Source organism: Papio anubis, chromosome 1, assembly GCF_008728515.1.
Source record: "Papio anubis isolate 15944 chromosome 1, Panubis1.0, whole genome shotgun sequence".
Lineage (NCBI taxonomy): Eukaryota > Metazoa > Chordata > Mammalia > Primates > Cercopithecidae > Papio > Papio anubis.
The window spans coordinates 177,348,152-177,371,368 of NC_044976.1; the positions used below are offsets into that span (position 1 = coordinate 177,348,152).

Consider the following 23,217-nt stretch of genomic DNA (forward strand, 5'->3'; position numbering starts at 1 on the left):
TCCACTCAAAGCATTCGAGATAAAGCCAAGATCCCTAATTTCATCGCATCTGTAAAGTGTCTTTTACCGTGTAAAATAACATATTTATAGGTTCCGTGGATTTGGATGTGGACATCATACTTCAGCTTACCACAGTGTGCCCTCTGGACTGTAAAGATTCACACCCACCCCACATGCAAAATGCATTCATCCATCCCAAGGTCCCCAAAAGTCTCAACCCATTTACAGCATCGGCTTGGCTCCTGGCCGGAGTACAGAGTGCAGGCCGGCGGGGGATGAAGCCGAGCCGTGCACCTCTACCAGATCCCCAGGGCCTTGCAAAACAAATTAAGGATTTGTGGTTTTATTCCAAAAGTCATGGGGAGAGCCTCTGAAGGGTTTTAAGCAGGAAAGTCACAGGAGTGGATCTGAGTTCTCGAAAGCCCACTCTGGCAGCAGCACGCGTGAAAACTGGAGGTAGGGAGGCTGCTTAGGAGCCTGCTGCAGTAATCCTGGGGAGGGAAACAGGGCGGTCTGTTTAGTTGAGCATTGCCATAGACAGTGACTGCACAAGGGCGGGCCTGAAGCTGGGTGGTAGTGGAGGCTTGAGAGGACCCTGGACAACAGAGGGAGAAGAAATTTCAGTTGGCCAGCGCAATGCAGAGGGCAGTGCCAATGAGGACAGAGCAGAGGAACTGGCAAGACAGCGAGAGGATAGAAGGTTCTGAGAACTGTCTGTTCTGTAGCAGTTAGGACTCCTTCACTCAAAAGTCACAGAGGCGGGGCACGGTGGCTCCCGCCTGTAATCCCAGCACTTTGGAAGGCCCAGGTGGGTGGATCACCTGAGGTCAGGAGTTTGAGACCAGCCTGCCCAACATTGGGAATCCCCGTCTCTACTAAAAATACATAAATTAGCCGGATGTGGTGGAGCATGCCTATAATTCCAGCTACTCAGGAGGCTGAGGCAGGAGAACTGCTTGAATCCAGGAGGCGGAGGTTACAGTGGGCTGAGATTGTGCTACTGCACTCCAGCCTGGGTGACAGAGTGAGACTCTATGTCAACAACAACAACAAAAAAAGTGACAGAAACTCAACTTGTTTTACCTCTGCAGAAAAGTGATACATTGGTTTACCTAACAATGAAGCTGATCAGGCTTGGGCCTCACTGAATTCAGGGAGTCAAGCAATGCCCTCTGTCTCCCTGTATCCCATTCTTTTTTTTTTTTTTTTTTGAGACTTTGAGATGGAGTCTTGCTCTGTCGCCCAGGCTGGAGTGCAGTGTCGTGATCTCGGCTCACTGCAAGCTCCACTTCCCGGGTTCACGCCATTCTCCCGCTTCAGCCTCCTGAGTAGCTGGGACCACAGGTACCCGCCACCAGGCCCGGCTAATTTTTTGTATTTTTAGTAAAGACGGGGTTTGACCGTGTTAGCCAGGATGGTCTTGATCTCCTGACCTCGTGATCCACCCGTCTCGGCCTCCCAAAGTGCTGGGATTACAGGCTTAAGCCACTGTGTCTGGCCCCTGTCTCCCATTTTTTGTTTGTCACCTTGGTTTCATTTCTTCTCATGACCTCCTGGCAACCCCAGATTCAATCCTTCCACTTCTGTGGCCCGACAGGCAAGAGGGTCTTCCTATTTGTACCAATTACAAGCATCCCAGGGAAACAGTGGTTAGCCTACTTTTAGTCAGGCGCCTACACTGTGTGAAGGGGTTAGGAGGTTTCTTAGCAGGGGTCAGGGGGTTTGCTAGGAGAATAGAAGCCATAGCTAAAACCTCTCTAATTCATCTGGTATGAACTCTTTGTATTAAAATTTTTTTCTATTAGTATATATAAAGTGTATGGATTCTGTTGCATGTATTATGATTTTAAAGTTTTTTTGTTTTGTTTTTTGTTTTTTGTTTTTTTTTTTACCTTTTTGTGTTTTCACATACAGGGGTTTTAAGTTTTTTACTAATGGAAAAAATGGATTGTTTTCATGTATTACTTCTTCCAGCACTTCTATGATTAGTTCTGGTTAATTGTAAATTTAGGTCCTTACTCATACACCCTCTTCCATACCCCTCTGCAATCTCTTCCCATCAGAATTCAGAGTAAATGAAGGGAAGTCAATATTTTAACCGTGTACCCCTTCACCGTCTTGGCTTTTCAGCTAATACAAGTGTCATATCTGTCGTGCTATAATTATTTTACAATGTAGAGCCAGTCACTAGATTTCTACACACAATCTGAACAGTCAATAATCAAATCTGGCATTGTTCTATTTCTGAGGTACTTTTAGTCTAAGGCTGCTAGGAAGAGACTGGTTGTAGCTAGAATTTGGGTTAAAAATGTTCTTCAAAATTGAAATACAGTAGTTCGGCAACAGAGACTAAGCGCCATTCTTTTTTTCTCCCTTCTTTCCTTTTTGAGAAACGTACTGCTAGAAATACCTTCATTCTAAACTCTGCAAACAGAATTGATCCTGTAGTCCTTTAAAGTGGTGTGTTCAGCCCCGAGTTTCTTCATTTGCGTATCTTTTCGGCCTTTTAGAAGCTTTCTTAAAAACTCCCATACTATCTTTCTTCACACTTGCCCTCAAATTTGGTGTATATTCCCCTAAGACACCCGAGCCGAGCTCATCCTGTGGATGCGGGATAGTGACAAGACTGGGCCCTCCGCAGCCCGACAGGGACAGCAGCTTGTCAGGGACAAAGAGTGAGAACAAATGACCCACGTCCCCTGCTGCTCTCACCGCTCTTCCCTCTGAGACTCTTTCAGTAGGAAGCTTTCAAATTAAGGGTTCATTAAATATATAATAAGCACATTCTCTCCATTCTTTTCACGCCCTCTAGGTCCTGCTAGGCAAATCAGTCTTAAGAGCCAGTTTCCTTTTGCCCTTATTCCTTGCCTCTCCAACTTCAGTGAAAATCTTTTCCTACTTGAGTAAAAGTCAAAGAAAAAAAAAGTTAAGGAACATGATTAAGAGCTTTAATGAATCATATAGGTCTGAATGTAAAGTGGTTCCTGTCTTTCCAGTGAGATCCTCAGAAATGTGTCTTGGCAAACATAAATACATAATCCTTTAGGGATGTGGTTGAAACCTTCAGTTGACTACTTACATGGTTTGTTAATTCAGTGACATACATATATTTAAATTCATATATTATGTAAAAATCATATTTAGAAGTATTACTTTTTCCATATGCACATTTCATGAAACAATTTAAACTTTTCAGATGCATCTGACATCAGAGTTTTCACAATCACTTAGAATCACAAAATGTTTGAGTCTTCTGATGTTTCCAAAGCATATATTATCTTCATTTCATTTTTTTTTTTTTTTTTTTTTTTTTTTTTGAGACGGAGTCTTGCTCCATTACCCAGGCTGGAATGTGGTGGCACGATCTCAGCTTACTGCAACCTCCACCTCCTAGGTTCAAGCAATTCTCCTGTATCAGCCTCCCGAGTAGCTGGGATTACAGGCGTGCACCACCACGCCCAGCTAATTTTTGTATTTTTGTATTTTTTTTTTTAGTAGAGACGGGGTTTCGTCATGTTGGCTAGGCTGGTCTTGAACTCCTCACCTCAGGTGATCTGCTTGCCTCGGCCTCCCAAAGTGCTGGTATTACAGGCATGAGCCATGGTGCCTGGCCTATCTTCATTTCTACTTTGAAGTAAAATGCGGTTTGAATTTTTTATTTATTTTATTTTTAATTTTTTAAAGATTTCGACTTTTATATTCAGGGGGTACATGTGTAGGTTTGTACCAAGGATATATTGCTTGATGGTGAGGTTTGGGGTATGAATGAACCTGTCATCATTTTTAATTCCAGGCCGTCAATACTCCACATTATTCACCACTTACCATATTATTTTTTCAAAGTAACTGCTAACCCTTTTCCTGTTTAGAAAAAAAAAAAGTGAAGCTCGCTGCCAGCACTTACTTAATTTTACGTAAACATGCTCTCTGAGGCTGAAGCAAATCTGACTTTCAATGTGAAAATAAAATATACAAATCGTTTTTGGAGTTATTTCTAAACAGAACTAACATCAGAATCATCTGAATCATCAGAAACGTCTATTTCAGAAAAATTGGATTTATCAAATGAATCTTCGGCCAAGAACTCTTCGAGAATGATGTTAATATCACGCGTAGGAATGTTAACGTTTTCTAGGACTTAACATTTTCAGTGATTGAGAATTACTGTATTTTGTAAATGGAAATACCACTACTAAAAACAGAATGCTATGAATAGAATGATGTCTTTTGTTTCCAAAGTCGATATACTAGCGTGATGTGAAAATAACATTAAAAGAGATAATGCATGGTGAAAGTTATCTTGGGGCGAACGCCGCAGCTGCAAGTGCCATCAGTGCGTATTCTCAGGGCAAATGGAAAAGGGTTAAAAGGCTGTTTACAGTGACACACAGCAATAATGACTACATTAAAATAGTTTTTTCCCTCCATTAGAAACAAAGTTGATTCTGACAGAAGATCTCTGCAATCATCCAAAGTGATCATGGACTGAGAGAGTGCCTGCACCACGAGACTTACATACAAAGGGGCATCCGCTTGACTGAAGCAGTTTTTTTTTTTTTTTTGAGAAGGAGTCTTGCTCTGTCTCCCAGGCTAGAGTGCAGTGGCGTGATCTCGTGATCTCGGCTCACCGCAACCTCCGCCTCCCGGTTCAAGTGATTCTCCTGCCTCAGCCTCCTGAGTAGCTGAGATTACAGGTGCACACCACCATGCCTGGCTAATTTTTGTATTTTTAGTAGAGATGGGGTTTCACCATGTTGGTCAGGCTGGTCTCAAACTCCTTACCTCATGATCCACCTGCCTCGGCCTCCCAAAGTGCTGGGATTACAGGCATGAGCCACCGTGCCCAGCCTGAAGCATAATTTAAAAAAAATCTTGCTTGGATCCTGGCTTATACCATAATGCAGTAGAAACTTTTACCAATGATCATCTTCAACAATGATTTTTACCAAACTCTACGGTCTTCTGATTGAAAGAACTTACTGGAAATGTTAGAGACTTTATCCCATTTCTCTAAATTTGACTGCAGTAAACTGCTGAAATGAAAACTCACAAATGTTAGTGCTACATCCACTGTCCAACAGTCATCTTCCAGAAAACATGCTTGCAAAACAAAACAAAACAGAACAGAACAGCATGCATACTGGTCCATTTTCCTATATACATGTTCGCACTCCCTCGTTCCCTCTTCCTACGCCTCCTTTCTCAAAGAGTTGTACGTTGTAGATGACAAACTGCTAGAATACAGACACAATCGTGCTTGATTTGTTCCTTACATGAGGTCTTATGTATGTTCTTCACTGATGTTCCCTTGATAATCTGACAATGGAGAAACACAGCTTTTGATTCCTTGTCTCTTATGGTCTCTTGTAATTATAAACACAGTAACAACCAAAATAATAGCTCTCATTGACAGCACCCCTCCCAAGAGCCAGACACCTGACTAAGGCCTGTGAGCATTAACTAAGTTAATGCAGATGAAATGCCAGGCACAAGTCCTGCCATGTGCTAAGAGCCCAATAGGTGTCAGCCATTACTATTATTGCCTCAGCCTCCCAAAGTGCTGGCATTACAGGCATGAGCCACCGTGCCCGGCTTGAAGCATATTTTTAAAAAATCTTGCAAAACATCTGTATTAACTGTTATCATTCAATCCTCACAACAACTATATGAGGTAAGCATTCCCACAGATGAGAACATTAAGAACAACAAGGAAACAAGGCCATAGAGTTACTGGCCAAGAGGGGATAGAAGCTCTGCATGTCCACCTCTTTCAATAAATGTTTTACATTCTTAAAAAGGCCAAATCTATGTAAATTAAAGAGGATGAGGAAAAGAACAGTCCACATACTTTTAAACTCCCCCCTTATGTTCCAATACCTAACGATGAGAGAGGTCTAGAAGGGACACACAATTTTAATGACAGGGCAAGAACCCTGGAAGTCCCCCAATGGCCATAGCTGAGAAACAGCTGCTGCCCCTTTCCAGCCCAAAGCAAGTCAAGGCCAGGCAAGTCACGGAAAGGGATGAAGTGTCTCCAGCAAACAACAGTGGGTAGAGGGACCAGGTATAACCGGTAAGATAAAGCCCACTCGAAAGGCAATCAAAATTCTTCTAAAAGGTCATTCAAGTTGACCAAGCAATACATATAGCCGGTGTTGATACTAGGGAGAGCCAGTTGTCAGACACAGTCACATGCTGCATAACAGCATCTCGGTCACCGATGAACTGCATATATGACAGGGGTCCCATAAGATTATAATACAGTATTTTTACTATACCTTTTCTATGCTTAGAGATGTTTAGATGGACAAATACTTATCACTGTGTATAAATGCTTGCAAGATTCAGCTCAGTGACATGCTGTACAGGTTTGTAGCCTGGGAGCAACAGGCTAGACCATAGAGCCTAGGTGTGTAGAACCTGTGTAAGTTCAGTCTATGAGGTTCACATGACGACAAATCACCTAAGGATGCATTTCTTAGAACGTTTCCCCGTGGTTAAGCAACCCATGACTGTCAATACGTCACCTTCATTCCATCTGGCAAGATGTTCTGCCTTAGCACTTGGCTGCATTATTTTCCTTTTCTTTCCTGTTCACTATGCTTTAATTCTGAGGACCATAGGAGGGCAGAATATTACTTTTTAAAAACTTTAAACATGTGTCTAAGCATACCCTTTTCTTAAATTGATGACCTGATGTTAAAATGTTATTTTTCATGTCATTTATAATCTTATCAGAATCCATTTAACGAAGTTTGGTTAGACTTCAGTGGAAATTATCTTCCAGAGTTGTTTTCCCCACCTGGAATATAGGGGTAACTTTACTACAATTAGTATGCATAGTGCAGAATTTCACGCAAGGGGGCCTGTGGCAGCAGTGAGATAATTTAAACAAAATTGTAACTTAAACATATTTAACAAATTAAACATAAACATATTTAACACATTTCAGCATATTTAACATAATTTAAACATAGTAAACATTATTTAAACATTCAAAAGAACAACACAGAAAGGACATGTGCACAAACTTGCTGCTACTTAGATCACGGCAGCTTCTAGGATCCATTGTCTTTTACTGATTTAAAAACAAAGCGAAAAAAAAAATTAAAAAGTTGTGCCAGGTGCTGACGAGTTGATGGGTGCAGCACAGCAACATGGCACAAGTATACATATGTAACAAACCTGCACGTTATGCACATGTACCCTAGAACTTAAAGTATAATAATAATAAAAAATAAATTTAAAAAAAAGTTGTGCCTGAAAAATATATATTTAAATCTTATTTAATATAGTATAAAATTTGTTTGCCACCTCTACCTAACTCCTTGTTCCAGGGTAACCAAGGCAGAATGATATTATGTAACTAAGTGGCAGCTTTTCCCTCAAATAAATATCCTTTATCTATTGTCAAGAGGAAACTGCAGTTCCGAGGATGATTTGGATAGACCAGACTGCAATGTCCATGCTACTTTTTGAATACTCAGTTAAACGGCCCTAAATTCTTGGCTTCTGTAGGCTTTGGCTTAGGACATATGGTTATGCCAACCTTTACCAACCCTAGCTCACTGTTCTGACATCCCTGGTCCCAGTCTTCAAAACAGTACCACCCTGTCGCAACCAGTTTCTATCATCACTCTGTGTTGTACAAAGTTTTATTATCTATTTTATTTTTTAGAGATGGAAGCCTTGCTATATTGCCCAGGCTGTCCTAGAACTCCATCCTTGGAGTTCTCCAAGGATGGTGATCTCCATCCTCAGCCTCCCAAGTAGGTTGGACCAGAGGCACCTGCCATTGCACCCAGTCTGGAGTTTAATTTTATTTTTTCCCCCAAATTAAGTAGCTGTCTATTTAGGTAATTTTATTTGAAAGGAGAATACTGTAACCAGAAATGAATGAGCATTTCCTCATTTAACCTTCCAAAGAAAAGTTCAGCCTCTGACAAAGTATAAGGCAAGTAACAGAATTCAACTTATCTGTATACAAAAGGACTTTCAACCGCACTCTAGAAAACGTGCACACTTTCACTTAATGACCACTGATGATGGAAGTGAGAAGCAAGTGGCAATGGGAACTGCTGCTGCCTTGTCCAAATTAGCAAACCACCACCTGCTCTACTGCTCTGTATCACTGGAACAACTCCAGTTCCTCCAGAGACTATGAAAAGGAACTGCAGAAGCTAGTCAAGGTAGCATGGCACACTCCATCATGCTTGTGAAGAAAAGCAAAAGGAAACACCATGCTGACGCCCTCTCGTCCTGGGTAGAACGACTGTCTCCCTCCCTGTTCTTGGCAGAGACTTATCCCAACGCCTTGGCTTATCTGTTTACATATCTGTCTCTTCTTACTACAGGCTACTTTAAATGCTTCGACCTAATAAAATGCAAAGATGGTGTTCATGTCTTACCCATCTTTGTATATAGTAGGTAATGTGATAGGCATTTAATACAGGTTTGCTGGAAGAATGAACGAAGGAGCATTTGTCCTCCTTTACTTTTGTGCTACATGGTTCAGCAATGTTACTCCCATTCAGAATGAAGCTGGGCACAGAAAGGGCAGAATGACCTTTGGCGCTGACGCACAACAATGGAGGACCATCAAAGGGAAGGAGTGGTGCTTTCACTGTAACCTTGACTAAAATTGCGATTGTGGCTCTCCATGGGAGAAAAAGAGAGAGCAAGAAACAGCAGTCACCCCAGTGCATGGGCACCATCACTTTTAAGCTGAGTTATAAGAACCTCAGGGTGTTTTTCAAAAAACAGGTTTTAAGTTATTTCAAGGAGGAAAAAGAGCTTAACATGCATCATTTTACTCTAAATATCTTTGATATGTTTTCACCATAAGACTTTTAGGTTGTAATGCTAATAAATATCAAGTATTATTCTCTTATAATACTCTTATAATTCTCTTATAATTCTCTCATATCACGTAAGAATTTCTCTAAAACGCACAGCAGCCTGGAGTAGTCAAATTCATGGAGACAGAAAGTAGAATGGAGGTTGCCAGTGACCGGGGGCAAGGAGGAAGGAGGAGTTAGTGTTTAAATGTTTAAGTTTTGCAAGATGAAAAAAGTCCCGGAGATGGATGGCGGTGATGGTTGCACAACAATGTGAATGTACTTAATGCCACTGAATTATATTCTCAAAAATGATTAAGATGATAAATTTTATGTTATGTATGTTTTACCACATTTTTTTGTGTGTGTATGTGGTAAAAGGAAAGTCACTGTCAAATGTTAACAGATAGGAGAATGCCTGGGCTCTAGCCTCAAGGGAATCGCTTCAAACTTTAGGCTAGAGAGAAGTTTTTAAAATGGTGAACATGGTATGGGAGGTGTGCAGGAGTGTGCTGGGGACAAGGTCTGGGTGTCTTATTCTGGTGGCTGTCTTCAGTCACGGTGCCTGGAGTGCAGCTGAGTGTCATCTCAACAATGGCTGGGTTGTGGATTAACTGCCTTGAGGCCATCTCTAGAATTTCACAGCTCAGTCTTCATGCTTGGTTGTCTCAAGATTAGCCCCTGGAACTTTCAGTGTGGTTCATTCCTTGTGGTTTCATTTTGGGGTTTGCAGGAAACAAAAGCTAGTGTGCGGAGGGCCTTGAAGTTTCAAATGGCTTGAACTTCCTTGTAATGCAGTTCAGCACGGGTTGGGTTCACCATAGCAACAATTAACCATCCATCTTCCTTTGACTTTAGCAGCCCTGGAAAAATCTCTGCTTGACTAGTATGAAACTCAAAGCTGGTGATGCCATTGTAGGCTGCAGTCCGCTTGGCATCCTCCACTGCCTGCCCCACCAACAGAATCCCAAGGACCTGCGACGTGCTGAGCCAGAGGGAGGCTGATCACACCAGTTCCACAGCAGATGGCAAGGAGGATGGTGTTAGAGTTCACTCCACTCAGCTTCCCTACAATCCAGTACAGCATCTCTGCACCAGCAGTGTTAATCTGGAAAAAGGCATCTGGAGAAATGCAGACTTTCAAGCCCAGGAGATCTTTAAAGATATGAGGTTCCCCAAACAAGAGCTAGTAGGCGGACTGATGATGGCTGAAACGGGTCATGGTGCTTTCCTGGAAGTCAGTTGAGGTCAAGTCATGGACTGCTCCAGGACCTTTAATGAAAAATTCCTTTACAGTCTCCTTCTGAACACGGAGCTCCCCTGGACTTAATTCCTGGGGATGGAATGTGATGACAGCCATTGTGTGCCTTAGGCTATTGGTGCGGACTGTGAGCTCATACCAGTATCGACCTTCATGAAGCAGAAGGCAGGGCTCTGTTGGAGACTGTGGAAGGAATACTTCATCGTACTGTGCCACCTGATTGTGTTTCTCAGGGATGTTTTTCAGATGGTTAGACTGTACACAGACGATGTTCCCATCTTTTCAGATTCCCAGGTCATATCCCACAGTCTTTGGATTGCCATCTGGACCTTGATTCACAGAGAAGGTGGACTTATTTCTGTAGCCACTGATGACAGGAGATGGTATAATAGGATGGAGAAGACAAGCAGCCCCTCAGATTTAGGTGCAGCTGTTGTCACATTGACTCCATCAAGCATTTGAATGTGAGACTCTAGTCTTTGTAAATTTTCACCTTGAGCCGTTCATAGTTCAGCCTCCAGAGCAGCATCACAACAGCAGCCAGGCTTTCCTGCCAGGAATCATCTAGTAGTCCCAGATGACTTGGTTTCTTCTGACGTTTTTGTCCTTTTTGACACTTCTTGGCTACCACATGGGTGAAATTTCCCTTACATACTATGCCCCAAAAGAACTGTGACCAACCTGGTGGTTTTACGGCACACCAGGGAAGCAGTCTTGGTTTGGAGAGGAAACCCACCATGGAGAGGAAGCACGTGAGGCTGTGTGTTAGGACTCTTCTCTTAATGCCTGCCATCTAAAGACACACTGAAATCCACCTCTCAGGGTTGAGGTGAGAACAACAAGCTCATATATATGGCACGCTCTGGACTGTGCTGAACACAGCAGATGCTTGACATGTGTCACTACCCTTCCTTAGGCTCTGATTTGAAGTGTGTCACTTGGTTTCGTCATGCCTTAATGTCTCCAACCTGCAAAATCGAGGCAGCAAACCAAAAGGGCAGGAGATGACCCAGTTTACTGTGGCAGGGAGTCATTTCCTGTTGAGCAGGGCACCTCTACTAGCCCCCTGGCACGTGCAGCCAACAGGGGGGCAGGCGTGGCAGAACGTGGGGCTCCTCCCAGTGCCAGTGTAGCAGCTGGCCTGGGCACCTCAACTCCTCTCGGGGAGTATCCTTCCCTACTTGGCTGGGGGATCTTCTCTTGAGACCTTCCTCAAAAGCATTTATAATCCTAATCCGCAATTTTAAACACTGTACAACAAAAGTTGGAAGGAGTTCTCACCCCCAGCTTCCCCTAAGCTTCCCCTCCCCTTTTAATATATTATCTCTTTCATTCCATCTATTAAATGTCCTCTTCTTATTTTTATAGACTCCAAAATCAACATTAAATAGAAAATTCACACACACAGATTGGTTAAAATATTTACTTGTAGATTTATAAATAGTCTGCAGTCCCAAGGACAAATGGCCACATAATCTATTGAACAACAGTGATCTGTGTAGGTTTGGACACAATGGAAAACTACGGATCCTGTAAAGGTTTAATATGCAGGACTTTAATAATGTGTAATTTCACACATGCAGGGCCTTTTACATGCCTGTGGACTTTGAGAATTCAGAGCAAACCAACTTTGTGAGAGAAATATGGTACTTGGCTTGTTTATAACTCCAATGCCAATCCACTTTACAGGGGGACACCCCACTTAATTTTCCAGTAAACTGAAAGCAACCATAGGAACTGGAATGAATGTGATGACCTTTCTGGAGAAGCACCAGAGTTCAGAAAGGAGGTGCATGGTGAGGTCTAGAGAACCAGGGCTCTGAAGGTGGCCAGATCTTTAAAAGCTAGCCTCTGCCACTTAATATTTGTAAAGTTTGTAAGTAACTTAAACTCTTAGAGCCTTAGTTTCTTAATCTGCAGACTGAAGATAACAGAATCTCTCCCATAAAACACTATTATTATATCAAATGAGATTAAGTAAGATAGTGCAAGCACCTGGAACATGGTGGATATTCAATAATTCTTAGATACTATTAATTATCCTCACGAATAATATCAGAATATAATATTCTGTTCTGAAAAATAACCAGGTCAACCTCAGAGTCTTGTCCTGAAATACTCTTTTGTTCTAACATCATGAGGTTTGGCAGCAAGGATGGCACTTTTAAGGGTAGTCTAGTCTAGACCTTCATCTTACATCAGTGGTTAATTAATATCTAGAGAGAATAAAGGACTTGATTAAGGTCATACTGTTAGTGGCATAATAGCCTATTCTTTGATCCAGGTCTCCTTCCTTTTTCTACTGTGGAACTTCTGTAGGCAGCAGAATGAAAACAGGTGAATTTTCAAACCTCACCTTCTAATTCTGGACTGTGTGCCATGTCAGCAGCAGGTGAAACATGGCAGAGGTGACTCACTGTGTCCTGTGATGGCTGAATTAGAAAAGACTCCAGCTAAGGTTTCCAGAGATCCCTAGTGCTAGCAATTCCTGAGCCGCTGGTTCATTCTACATATAACTGGCTTTCTTGGGTTTGCTAAGAAACCCAACTCTTCACTCTCTCAGCTTTCCAATTTAGAGAATGTTATAGTATTACTGTCTCCTGTTCTCTTAGCTTTAGAGAATTATTATTATTATTAGGCCAAGTGTGGTGGCTCACACCTGTAATCCCAGCACTTTGGGAGGCTAAGGCTGGATCACTTGAGGTCAGAAGTTCAAGACCAGCCTGGCCAATATGGTAAAACCTGGTCTCTAATAAAAATACAAAAATTAGCCAGGTGTGGTGGTGTGTTCCTGTAGTCCCAGCTACTCAGGAGGCTGAGGCAGGAGATCACTTGAACCTGGGAGGAGCAGGTTGCAGTGAGCTGAGATCACGGCATTGCTCTCCAACCTGGGTGGCAGAGCAAGACTCTGTCGAATGAACGAACGAACGAAAGAAAGGAAAGGAAAGGAAAGGAAGGAAGGAAGGAAGGAAGGAAGGAAGGAAGGAAGGAAGGAAGGAAGAAAGGAAGGAAGGAAGGAAGGAAGGAAGGAAAGAAAGGAAAGAAAGGAGGAAAGGAGGAAAGGAGGAAAGAAAGAAAGAAAGAAAGAAAGAGAAAGAAAGAAGGAAGGAAGGAAGGAAGGAAAGAAAAAGAAAGAAAGAAAGGATAGAAAGAAAGGAAGGAAGGAAGGAAGGAAAGAAAGAAAGAAAGAAAGAAAGAAAGAAAGAAAGAAAGAAAGAAAGAATTATTATTATTCTGTAAGACCAACAGCTGTGTTCTCTTCCACCTAGACCAGTCTAGGCACTTTGCATATATATTCTAACTCTGGAGTAGTAAGCAGTAGTTGCTATTATGACTTCTAGTTAGAAATGAGGAAACCAAGTTTCAGCAATTTGCCCAAGGTCTCTCAGAGGGTTTGAATTCAGGTATCTTTAATGTCAGAGCCCAGGCTGTAGATCCTGACTTCATTCAAGCATCCACAGTGAAATAATGCTAACAATGACTGTTGATCACCTCTCAGAATTTACTTTGTGCACACTAACCACAACAGCCTTATGACACAAGTACTATTACCATTTCTCAATTTTATAGAGGAGGAAACTAAATCACAGAGTGGTTAAACTGCTCAGGATCCCAAACCCCTAAGACTGTGTTCCTAAAATTCACCAAAGACAGTTAAATATTCTCCATCCACCTTGTGGATTTCCACAATCTTCTTTAAGAACTTCCCCCAACCTTGTATTTTCTTTCCTAGATGGCTTGTTCCAAAAGAAAACAAAACTCTCCTTGAACCAGCCAACCAAAGCAAAGACAATGGATACAGGATAGCTAGAGTTCAAGTAAAATCATTTTGAAAATATTTTCACAAGAAATCATTTTGCTAGATTACACTATTCTCTGCTCATAATTACCTTCTGACATTCAATTCAGGAATAATGTCAAGAAGGTGCCCATGTAACTAGACATGTAAAAAATGACACAGAGAATTTGCTTTCTAGTCTGACAGCCTGAAATTATGTATGCTAGGGGGTGCTGTTGAACAATTTTAAGGTTTTTGTCCATCTGGCATTTTTAGAGTTGCATGTGGTAATGCTTTGGGGTAGGGTGAGCTTGTAATTTTTAATTAAAACCTATTTAACCTCAGCTTGGTAACTTTTAACCAACACAATATTTTGCTGCAGAAGACATTTTAAAATAAGTTGTATTTATTACATGTGCAGTTAATTTTTATTCACGCAGAAGCATTTATCACTCATTGTTTTTTCTCCTGTCACATTTAAGAACGTGATTAAAAGATAACACAATGTAGATGTTAAACCTAAAGAAAGTGGCAGTGTCTCTAGAGCATTATCGATGATGGTAAGACCTGGGTCTCATAGTAGTTAACAGAATCTCTAATATATAGGAAGCAAAGAACCAAAACCTTCGCAATCAGGGAATCTTAGCTCTAACTCTCTTGCTCCACAATTCAGCTAAATGACCTAAGTACTTGTTAATAAATCATGATGCAGAAAATACACAGGACTAGGAAGGTTAGAAACCAGAGTACCGCTTATGCTGAACTGACACAATTTTGGTCACGTAGGCTCAGTCAAAAATAGAAAATGTGATGTAGTTAAACATAAAAGGTCATACAATATGCAGAACTACCCCAAAGTCTATATAATTAGGAATTAAGCACATGTACAAATAAACATCCTTCTCTGAACTTTCATTCGTGGTCTACAAAATTATTTGTTGTAGAACAGTGCCACATCTACACAAAATAATTTCAGTAGTAAATGCTTAAATTTTTTTGAATGAATAAAGATGATTAAGTCCAGCAGTTACAAGTTTGCAACACTTTTGATACTTGCTTCTTAAAAGAAAATGAAGGAGAATCATTTGTGTGCGCTGAAAGGCTCTGTGTAGACAAATGACAACTCACCAAGATATCACTATGTTGCCTTAATTATTCCCTCGCTGCTTCATACATCGCTTCTCCCGTATGGGGCGAATAACTCGAAGTTGGAGGCAATGTCTTTACATGCTGCCCAGATATTTTATGCAGCTGCTAGGGCTGTGCTAGGCAAAAGGAACTCAGTGAACACTTGTTGACTGATAAACTGTGCAGATGAAAATGTGAGTTATTCCTATGTAGTTTATCCAAGTTTATGGGAACATTCCTGTGGTACAGGGAGAGCTATTGCTATATAACTACTGTTTAAAAGGTGGAGTAAACAACCTAACACCATTTGTTATAATTTACTCTTTGAAAATTACTAAGTCAAACATAATTTTTTTTCTTCCATTCTCAGGTCCAGGATAATTGTTGCTTAGGATTAGAAGATCTGACAGCTGCTGGAACACTGGGGCAAAGGGGTTTTCCTGCTTTCCATGAAAATATGTGAGTTACTCCATGTACTAGTTTTCTAAAACCATTTAGTTTGTTCTTGAAAATAGCTTACAGCAGCATCCACAACACATAGGTCCTTTAGCAGTTGGCAACATTGAAACTACTATTCTGGTACATGGGCTAAAAAAAGAAAACCTAAAAAAGGCCTTTTGGTGGGTAAAAAATGATCTTAGATTATATAAAAAAAGAAAGAAAGAACACTGGGGGTGGGGGGAAGGGCCCAAAGGAACATGTTTTTAAAAACCCCACTTTGGGAGGCCAAGACGAGCAGATCACGAGGTCAGGAGTTCGAGACCAGCCTGGCAAAAAGACCAGCCTGGCCAACATAGTGAAACCCTGTCTCTACTAAAAATACAAAAATTAGCCAGGCGTGGTGGTGGGTGCTTGTAATCCCAGCTACTTGGGAGGCTGAGGCAGGAGAATTGCTTGAACCCGGGAGGCAGAGTTTGCAGTAAGCTGAGATCACGCCATCGCACTCCAACCTGCGCGACAGAGCAAGACTCTGATTCAAAGCAAGCAACCAACCAACCCTAGAAACATATCTGTTCAAGAGACAAAGTCAGACTTTTGGAATCAAAAGTTACTTTTCAGGGAGCAACTTTAAAAGATTTAGGAGAGAAAACACTTTGAGAGGTACTGGGGCTAAGGCACATGATCTGATTATGTCCTTTGATTCAAATCTACTGATCCTAAAATGCCAGATTTTAGCTTCATCTCACCACTGACAGTACCCTGTCATCCAGATAAAGTCTACTTGGATTATACCAGCCCAGGGGCCTATAGCCCTGCTCAAGGTGGTTTGGCAAAGTTCAGCAGGTATCCTTCCCCCGCTCCATCCTGAAGCCTTAAAATTAGGAGGAGGAGGGAGCTGTACATCAGGGTGTCTTTGAGGAGTGCAGTGGGTTGGGTGAGAGAACCAGCTCTGCAACACATTAAAATGCCTTCTTGCTGTGGCACTGGCAGGCTTAGGCTGGGCTAGGCAAACCCACTGCCCTGCAATTTATTCTAAATATGGTAAATGCCCTTGTCAAGATGATCTTGCTAAAACTGGATTATTCCACAAAGGCTGGAAATATACCTTTACTTAGCAAAGGATTTCTTATGGAGAACACAACAGCATTGTAAACAAGAGTTAACAGAATTAAGAAAATAAATCTTTCAAGAGGCCTTAAGCACATCAGAGAGCATCATTTACATATAGATAATTGGTGTACTAATTAAAAATAATTCCTATTGATTCATTAAAACAGGCAATTTCAGAGCTGCCATTAGTCACCATCTCATTAATCCATGATCAAAGAATCGTTCAAGGTAAAGTGAAGAATTAATTTCATAGGGGCATCTTTGCCAGGGACAGACACCTTTTAGAGGTGGTAAGCAGGGGATCATGCCTGTCACGTTGGAGAGTTCCAGAGAGCCTGCTCTTGGGGCCTCCAGACTTGCTGGTCTGGAGTGTTTGTGGTCAATGGCTGGGAGGAAGCTGATCGTCTCCCCACACTCCACTCGAGGTGTTTCTTTACCTGCAGAAAAGGTACCTAACAATGATTCTTTCAGCTAATCAGCTTTTACAGGAAAGGGGTAGGGGGAGGATATTGTAATATTTGAAATGAAAAGTTTGAATTTTCTTAAAAATATTCTAATTTGCCTTTTCTTCTAGCTCATATGAACCAGTGCAGTTTTGCTGTCACTGAAATTACTAGAAATTTGGAGTTGACATACATCATCTTATTCATTCTAGTGGGTTATTGTAAATGGTTTTTAATCTCTAGATTTGCAAAGATCTTAACGGGGCCTTTTCTTTGGTTTCTAGAAGTTCCAAACCTGAATTACTCTCCAAAGTCATCTAATATCTATTATGTACTAATGTGACAGGCACATTGCTATTATGTCTTGGGCAAACGTATCCTTTTTTTTAATCTCCGCAACTAAGAATGTGACTAATCATAATTGTTTAATGCACGTCTACTCTGTACCAGAAATGTTATATGAATTCTTGCTAACCCTTTAAATAACCTGGCATGTTACTGATCGGTTGCTACATGTATTAGGCCATTCTTGCATTGCTATACAGAAACCCAAGGGCTGGGCACGGTGGCTCACGCCTGTAATCCCAGCACTTTGGGAGGTCAAGGTGGGATGATTGTTTGAGCTCAGGAGTCTGAGACCAACCTGAGGAACATAGTGAGACCCTGTGTCTACAAAAAAATACAAAAATTAGCCAGCAATGGTGGTTCACCCCTGTAATCCTAGCACTTTGGAAGGCTGAGGCGGTGGATAACTTGAGCTCAGGAGTTAGAGACCATCCTGGGCAACATGGTGAAATCTCATCTTTATAAGAATTACAAAAATTTGCTGGGCATGGTGGCATGTGCCTATAGTCCCAGCTACTCAGGAGGCTGAGACAGGAGAATCACTTGAGCTCAGGTTGTAGTGAACCATGATTGTGCCACTGCACTTTAGTCTGGGTGACAGAACATGTGAAAGAAAAGAAAGAAAGGAAGGGAGGGAAGAAGGGAGGAAGAGAAGGAGGGAGGGAGGGAGGGAGGAAGGAAGAAAGGAAGGAAGGAAGGAAGGAAGGAAAAGAGAGAAAAACAGAAAGAAAGAAAAGAGAGAGAGAGAAGGAAGGAAGGAAAGAAAAGAGAAAGAAAGAAAGAAAGAAAGAAAGAAAGAAAGAAAGAAAGAAAGAAAGAAAGAAAGAAAGAAAGAAAGAGAGAGAAGGGACCTGCCACTAGGTAATTTATTTAAAAAGGGGTTTAATAGGCTCATGGTTCTTCAGGCTGTACAGGAAGCACAACTGCATCTGCTTCTGGGAAGGCCTCAAGGAGCTTTTACTCATGGCAGAGGGTGAGGCAGGAATAGCCATTTCATATGGTGAAAGCAGGAGCAGGACAGAGAGTAGGGGTGGGAGGAGGTGCCACACACTTTTAAGTGACCAGATATTGCAATAATTCACTATCGCAAAGATAGCACCAAGCCATGAGGGATCCTCCCCCATGATCCAAACACCTCCTACCAGGCCTGACCTCCAGCACTGGAGATTACAATTCAACATTAGATTTGGGTGGGGACAAATATCCAAACTATATCACGACAGCAAGTACATACTAGGGATGGACTCCCTATCCACATTTTACAGTCAAGGAAACTCAAGCTCAGAAAATATCAAGCAACTTAACTTTCATGTTCACAGGACTAGGTATTGGCAAATTCTTGTCAGTCTGACTCAGGTCTATCCGCTTTCTTCTACTCCACAATTCTGCCTACAGGGCCAGTATTACCAGCTAGCAGGGACTGAGTATGTGGCTCTTGCCAGGCATTGTCCAAATGGTTTTGCATGTATCAACTGATTTATCACTTACAACAATTCTATGAGTAAATACTGTTAGTATTACTAGTGCTATTATTGCTATATCTATTATTACTATTATTATCACTATTTCAGAGAAAGAAACAGAGAGCTTAAGAAGCTAGCCCAAGTTTACTCGAAGGATCCCAGATGGCCAGCAACCAAGGTGGGCAGCCTGGTGACCCGAGAGTTCCCTCTCTCATCAGGAGTGGCCATGTGCAGCCAAAGGACTCTATGTCTATAAGGGAGTCTATACTGGGTAGATGGCTGCATTTGACCTCCAAACTTCTTTCTAAAGATTCCTAGATGCTTACAACCTAATGTTTTATGTACATTTTGACTTTGGAATTCCTGGCATATCAGATAGGTATGCTTTAAAAAATCCTAGCAACTACTCTAGAAATTTTTTTTTTTTTTTAAAGCACGATTTTTCACCTTGTCAAGATCAAGTGTTCTGAAAGCATTAGCAGTCATTACACAAATCGGGGCCATAGAAATCATGAATAATTTACTGATGAACATTAAGATTTTATATTCTGTAACATACATGGTAGAAGTTTATTGGTGAGTTTTGAAGGAGATGTGAAGAGGCTGCTTGTGGGAAAGGGAAACAGAAAGCTAAGGTGACTTCTACTGTACCGGCTGCTAATGAATTAATAAGAAGTGGTGAGTAAGAGGAGACAGAAAATCAGCTGGAGAAACTCAGCCTGTAGAGAGCCACCCTTACCATGTCGAAAACCAAAACGGTAAAGCAGGATATAAATGAGACTTTGCATACAGACATGTTCCTGAATTCATACGAAAGACAGGGGTTTATTGTAATGAAACCCGTTAAGGACAACTGCATATGCCGGTCAAGTTCCACAGGAACTCCTCACTTCACATCTGCAGAGCTATGCCCAAATCACAGTGATTTTTATCTAGAATGAACAGCTCCATTAGCTACATTATCCGGTAGTACGGTCAACCAGCTGGTGGTGGTATTTTACGTTAAAACAAAATACCTGAAAATAATACATAACCAAAGATCACCAAAATCAATCTAAGTACTTCCTAAATGGAAACTGAAACTTAAAGGGGATGAGGTTTTAAACTGAACTTCTCACACAATTCACAATCGCAAAAGTATGGAACCAGCCCAACTGCCCATCAATCAACAAGTGGATAAAGAACATGTGGTATGTATACACCATAGAATACTACTCAGCCATAAAAAGGAATGAAATAATAGCATTCACATAAACCTGGATGGAACTGGAGACCATTATTCGAAGTGAAGTAACTCAAGAACGGAAAACTAAACATTGTACGTTCTCACTCGTAAGTGGGAGCTAAGCTATGAGGAGGCAAAGGCATGGGAATGATACAATGGACTTTGGGGATTCGGAGGAAAGGGTGGGAGTGAGGCGAGGGATAAAAGACTACACAATGGGTACAGTGTACACTGCTTGGGTGATGGGTACACCAAAATCTCAGAAATCACCACTAAATAACTTATCCATGTAAGTTAACACCACCTGTTCCCCTCAAACTTATTGAAATTTAAAAAGCATAAATTGAGCTTCTCAGGCTAACTAAACACTACAAGAACAATAATGGCACAGTTCATGATTCCCACATTGACATTCATGAGAGTCAGGAGGCTAAGACATACACGTGGAAAATTCCATCTGATAGTGCAAAGGTGGGAGCAGAGAGCAGCTCACATGCATGCAAACGAATCAGCAATAATTCATGAGTTGACGGAACGTTTGTCAATGAGGAGGAACTACATATTGTTTGGAGCAAGATAAAAATGAATATAAAAAAATACCAGCCATTTTGGGAACAGAGTGGGAGGGGAAATGACATAAAGGTTAGTTAAGTCTTGTGATGCTCAGGCCGCTTTTATCAGAGTGATTCAGTTGGACAAAAAATAGAAATGGGTTTTCTAAGCCAAGACAATCTTCCATTCATCTTTTCCTTTCTAAAATTATAGTCACCCTCCTTAACAATAAGGATCAGATTTTCAAAAAGTGAGTGTGGCTCATGTGTTTTTCCCTAGGCTTGGTCATATGATACAGATATCACCTTTCCGCTCTTTAGAAGTCTGATTCTGTTTCCCCTTCCTTCATTCTTCCTCAACATGCAGAACAGTTCTAAAATAAAACATAGTACCTTTAAGATTTTCCATTTAAAATCATGATTTGACCACACAAATCTGAAAAAAATAATGGGCAGTGGTCACAATGGTGGCCAAGACGGTGGAGGGTTCCTTCCTTCCTGTTTTGTGTTTAAATAATCAGGGGACTGTCCTCTGATTCCCGTTCTTTGGCTTGGCCTGGCCTCTGGCAGAGGCTCCTGTTCTTCTCCTCTGCCTGGGTCCATGACAGACACCAGCCTTCTGGAACAGAACTTCCTTCACCAGCAGAGGCTCTCTGATTCTTTTTGCTCTGGAAGCAAGAATGTGCTTTTGGATATGCTTTGATAATATGCAAGGAGCATACCTGGTATGAGGGCATGCCAGCAGGAACTGCAGGTTCCTTTTCTAAAACTGGGAGCCTGACGCACATCCCCTGCTACTAACCCACCCCACAGTGTTATCCAACAGGTACCTGTATCAGCTTATTTGGCCACGAAGCCAAATAAAACCCTGTGAAAATCCATACTGTGGTGAACACTGGGGATGCCTCTCAGTGTGTGTATGTGTGTGTGTTTGGGGTCAGAGGGTGAGGGAGAAGAGAGAGCAATTGCCCATTAGGACATTTCTTACAGATCGTTCTCGACTACAGTTCAGGACAAAGAAGAAGGGAAGTGGTAAAGCTTTATCTCCCTCTAGCAGGAGTCCTAGCCTGTGGCCACAGTGAGATCCCCTCAGGGGTCCCTTGTGTCCAGATGGCCTGGAGGGCCAGTGGGCTGATCCTCGCAGAGGTAATTGGCATGAGGCACCACATTGTGCCAGGGAAATTATTTTTCCTGCCAGAAGCTTGTTTGGCTAAGTCAGAAGAATGCCTCCACATTGAAGGGGAGCCTTCCTCACTCGGAACTTCTGATTTAGTTAAGCCTCCCACCTCCAGTCCTCCCTCCCCCAACTCCTTGCCCTGCTCCTGAGAGTAAAGCCAGAAAGTGAGTTTCACCAAAAGAAAAAAACTGGGGGCACAAGGCTGCTCTGGCCCAAGAGTCGGGGTAAAGAAGGTAACAGGTGTTAGTGCATGCATGTGACTGTGTGTGTGTGTGTGTGTGTGTATGTGTGAGGGTGTGTGTGGAGTGTGTGCTATTCCCACATCATAGCACAGTTTCACAGAAGAGTGGACTTCAGTGAAGATCCTTCCATGACAGAATCAGCAGCATCTGGCTGTGAACATACATCAGTGCCCTTAGCTTAGGATCTGAGGGGCTGCCTCAGTGCAGACACTGGCAGCAGCTCACAGGGGCCTCTGCCTACCACCAATGGTTTCTTGCGTGTCAGAGGTCCGACAGAAGATGCCAGTCCCTGAGATTTCCCAGGAATAACTTAGGGACCTCAAAATGGAGGGGAGATGTCTGGTTCCAAACGGCTGATAAGAGGCAGAAAACTGATTTGTTTATTCATTCATTCCATATAAAGGAAAATGAGGGCTAGTTATAGGCCAGACATTGTTCTAGGTGCTGAGCAGGAAAAATGGCAAACAACTTATGCCCTGACAAAGCTGCCATTCCAGTGAAGGCAAAGGGAAATGAGAAATGAGCAAAAACATACCTAATATCAAGTCAGCTGGTGACAAGTATGAAGAGGAAATTACAACAGAATAATAGAGACTGGGGGCTGACAGGGACCACTCTAGCTAGCCAGATAAAGGGCTGTCTCTGGAATCAGAGAAATGTGTATATTCTTGTTACACACATGCGCGCACACTTTTGAACTATAGAGTAAACAACAGAAAGCCTAAATTTTTACTTCTATTTTCAAGAATCTTCCAACCATCAAATTAAAAGAACCCTATCATATGCCAGTAAGTTATAAGGAATTTTTAAGAGACTGTCCCTCATTCTTATTTACTTAGATTTTATTCTATAAATTAGAAAACAAATGACAGATCATAAAGTTTACAAACATTTGTTATACAGATTTCCTTGAATTCATGTTTGTTTTATTCATTGAATGAATGAATGAATGAATGAATGAATGAGGCACTATAAGCCAGTTAAGAGATGAGGTTAAAACCATCACTTATTTTTTTAAAGGCACTAAAATACGTCCATTTTATTGTTTGGATATACAAACATTTATTTGCTACTGAAAATTGAAGTAACACATGAAAATTTCCTTTTATTGTAATTCATATTTTTGAAAACCAAAATATCCAATTAATTACTATGCTCTAGCCAAACCGCCCAATGGTTTCTTTACCTTCCTTCTCCATACCTTACTTTGCTTGAA

The 23,217-nt window shown here is 41.6% G+C and overlaps 1 protein-coding gene and 1 pseudogene across 1 annotated transcript in view; both read right to left on the reverse strand.

Annotated features, from left to right (window-relative positions):
* The window catches only part of C1H1orf21 (chromosome 1 C1orf21 homolog), a 240,169-nt gene that overhangs the window by 45,440 nt on the left and 171,512 nt on the right, over positions 1-23,217 (reverse strand). The window lies entirely within an intron of this gene.
* LOC103879150 lies at positions 931-12,796 on the reverse strand (annotated as a pseudogene).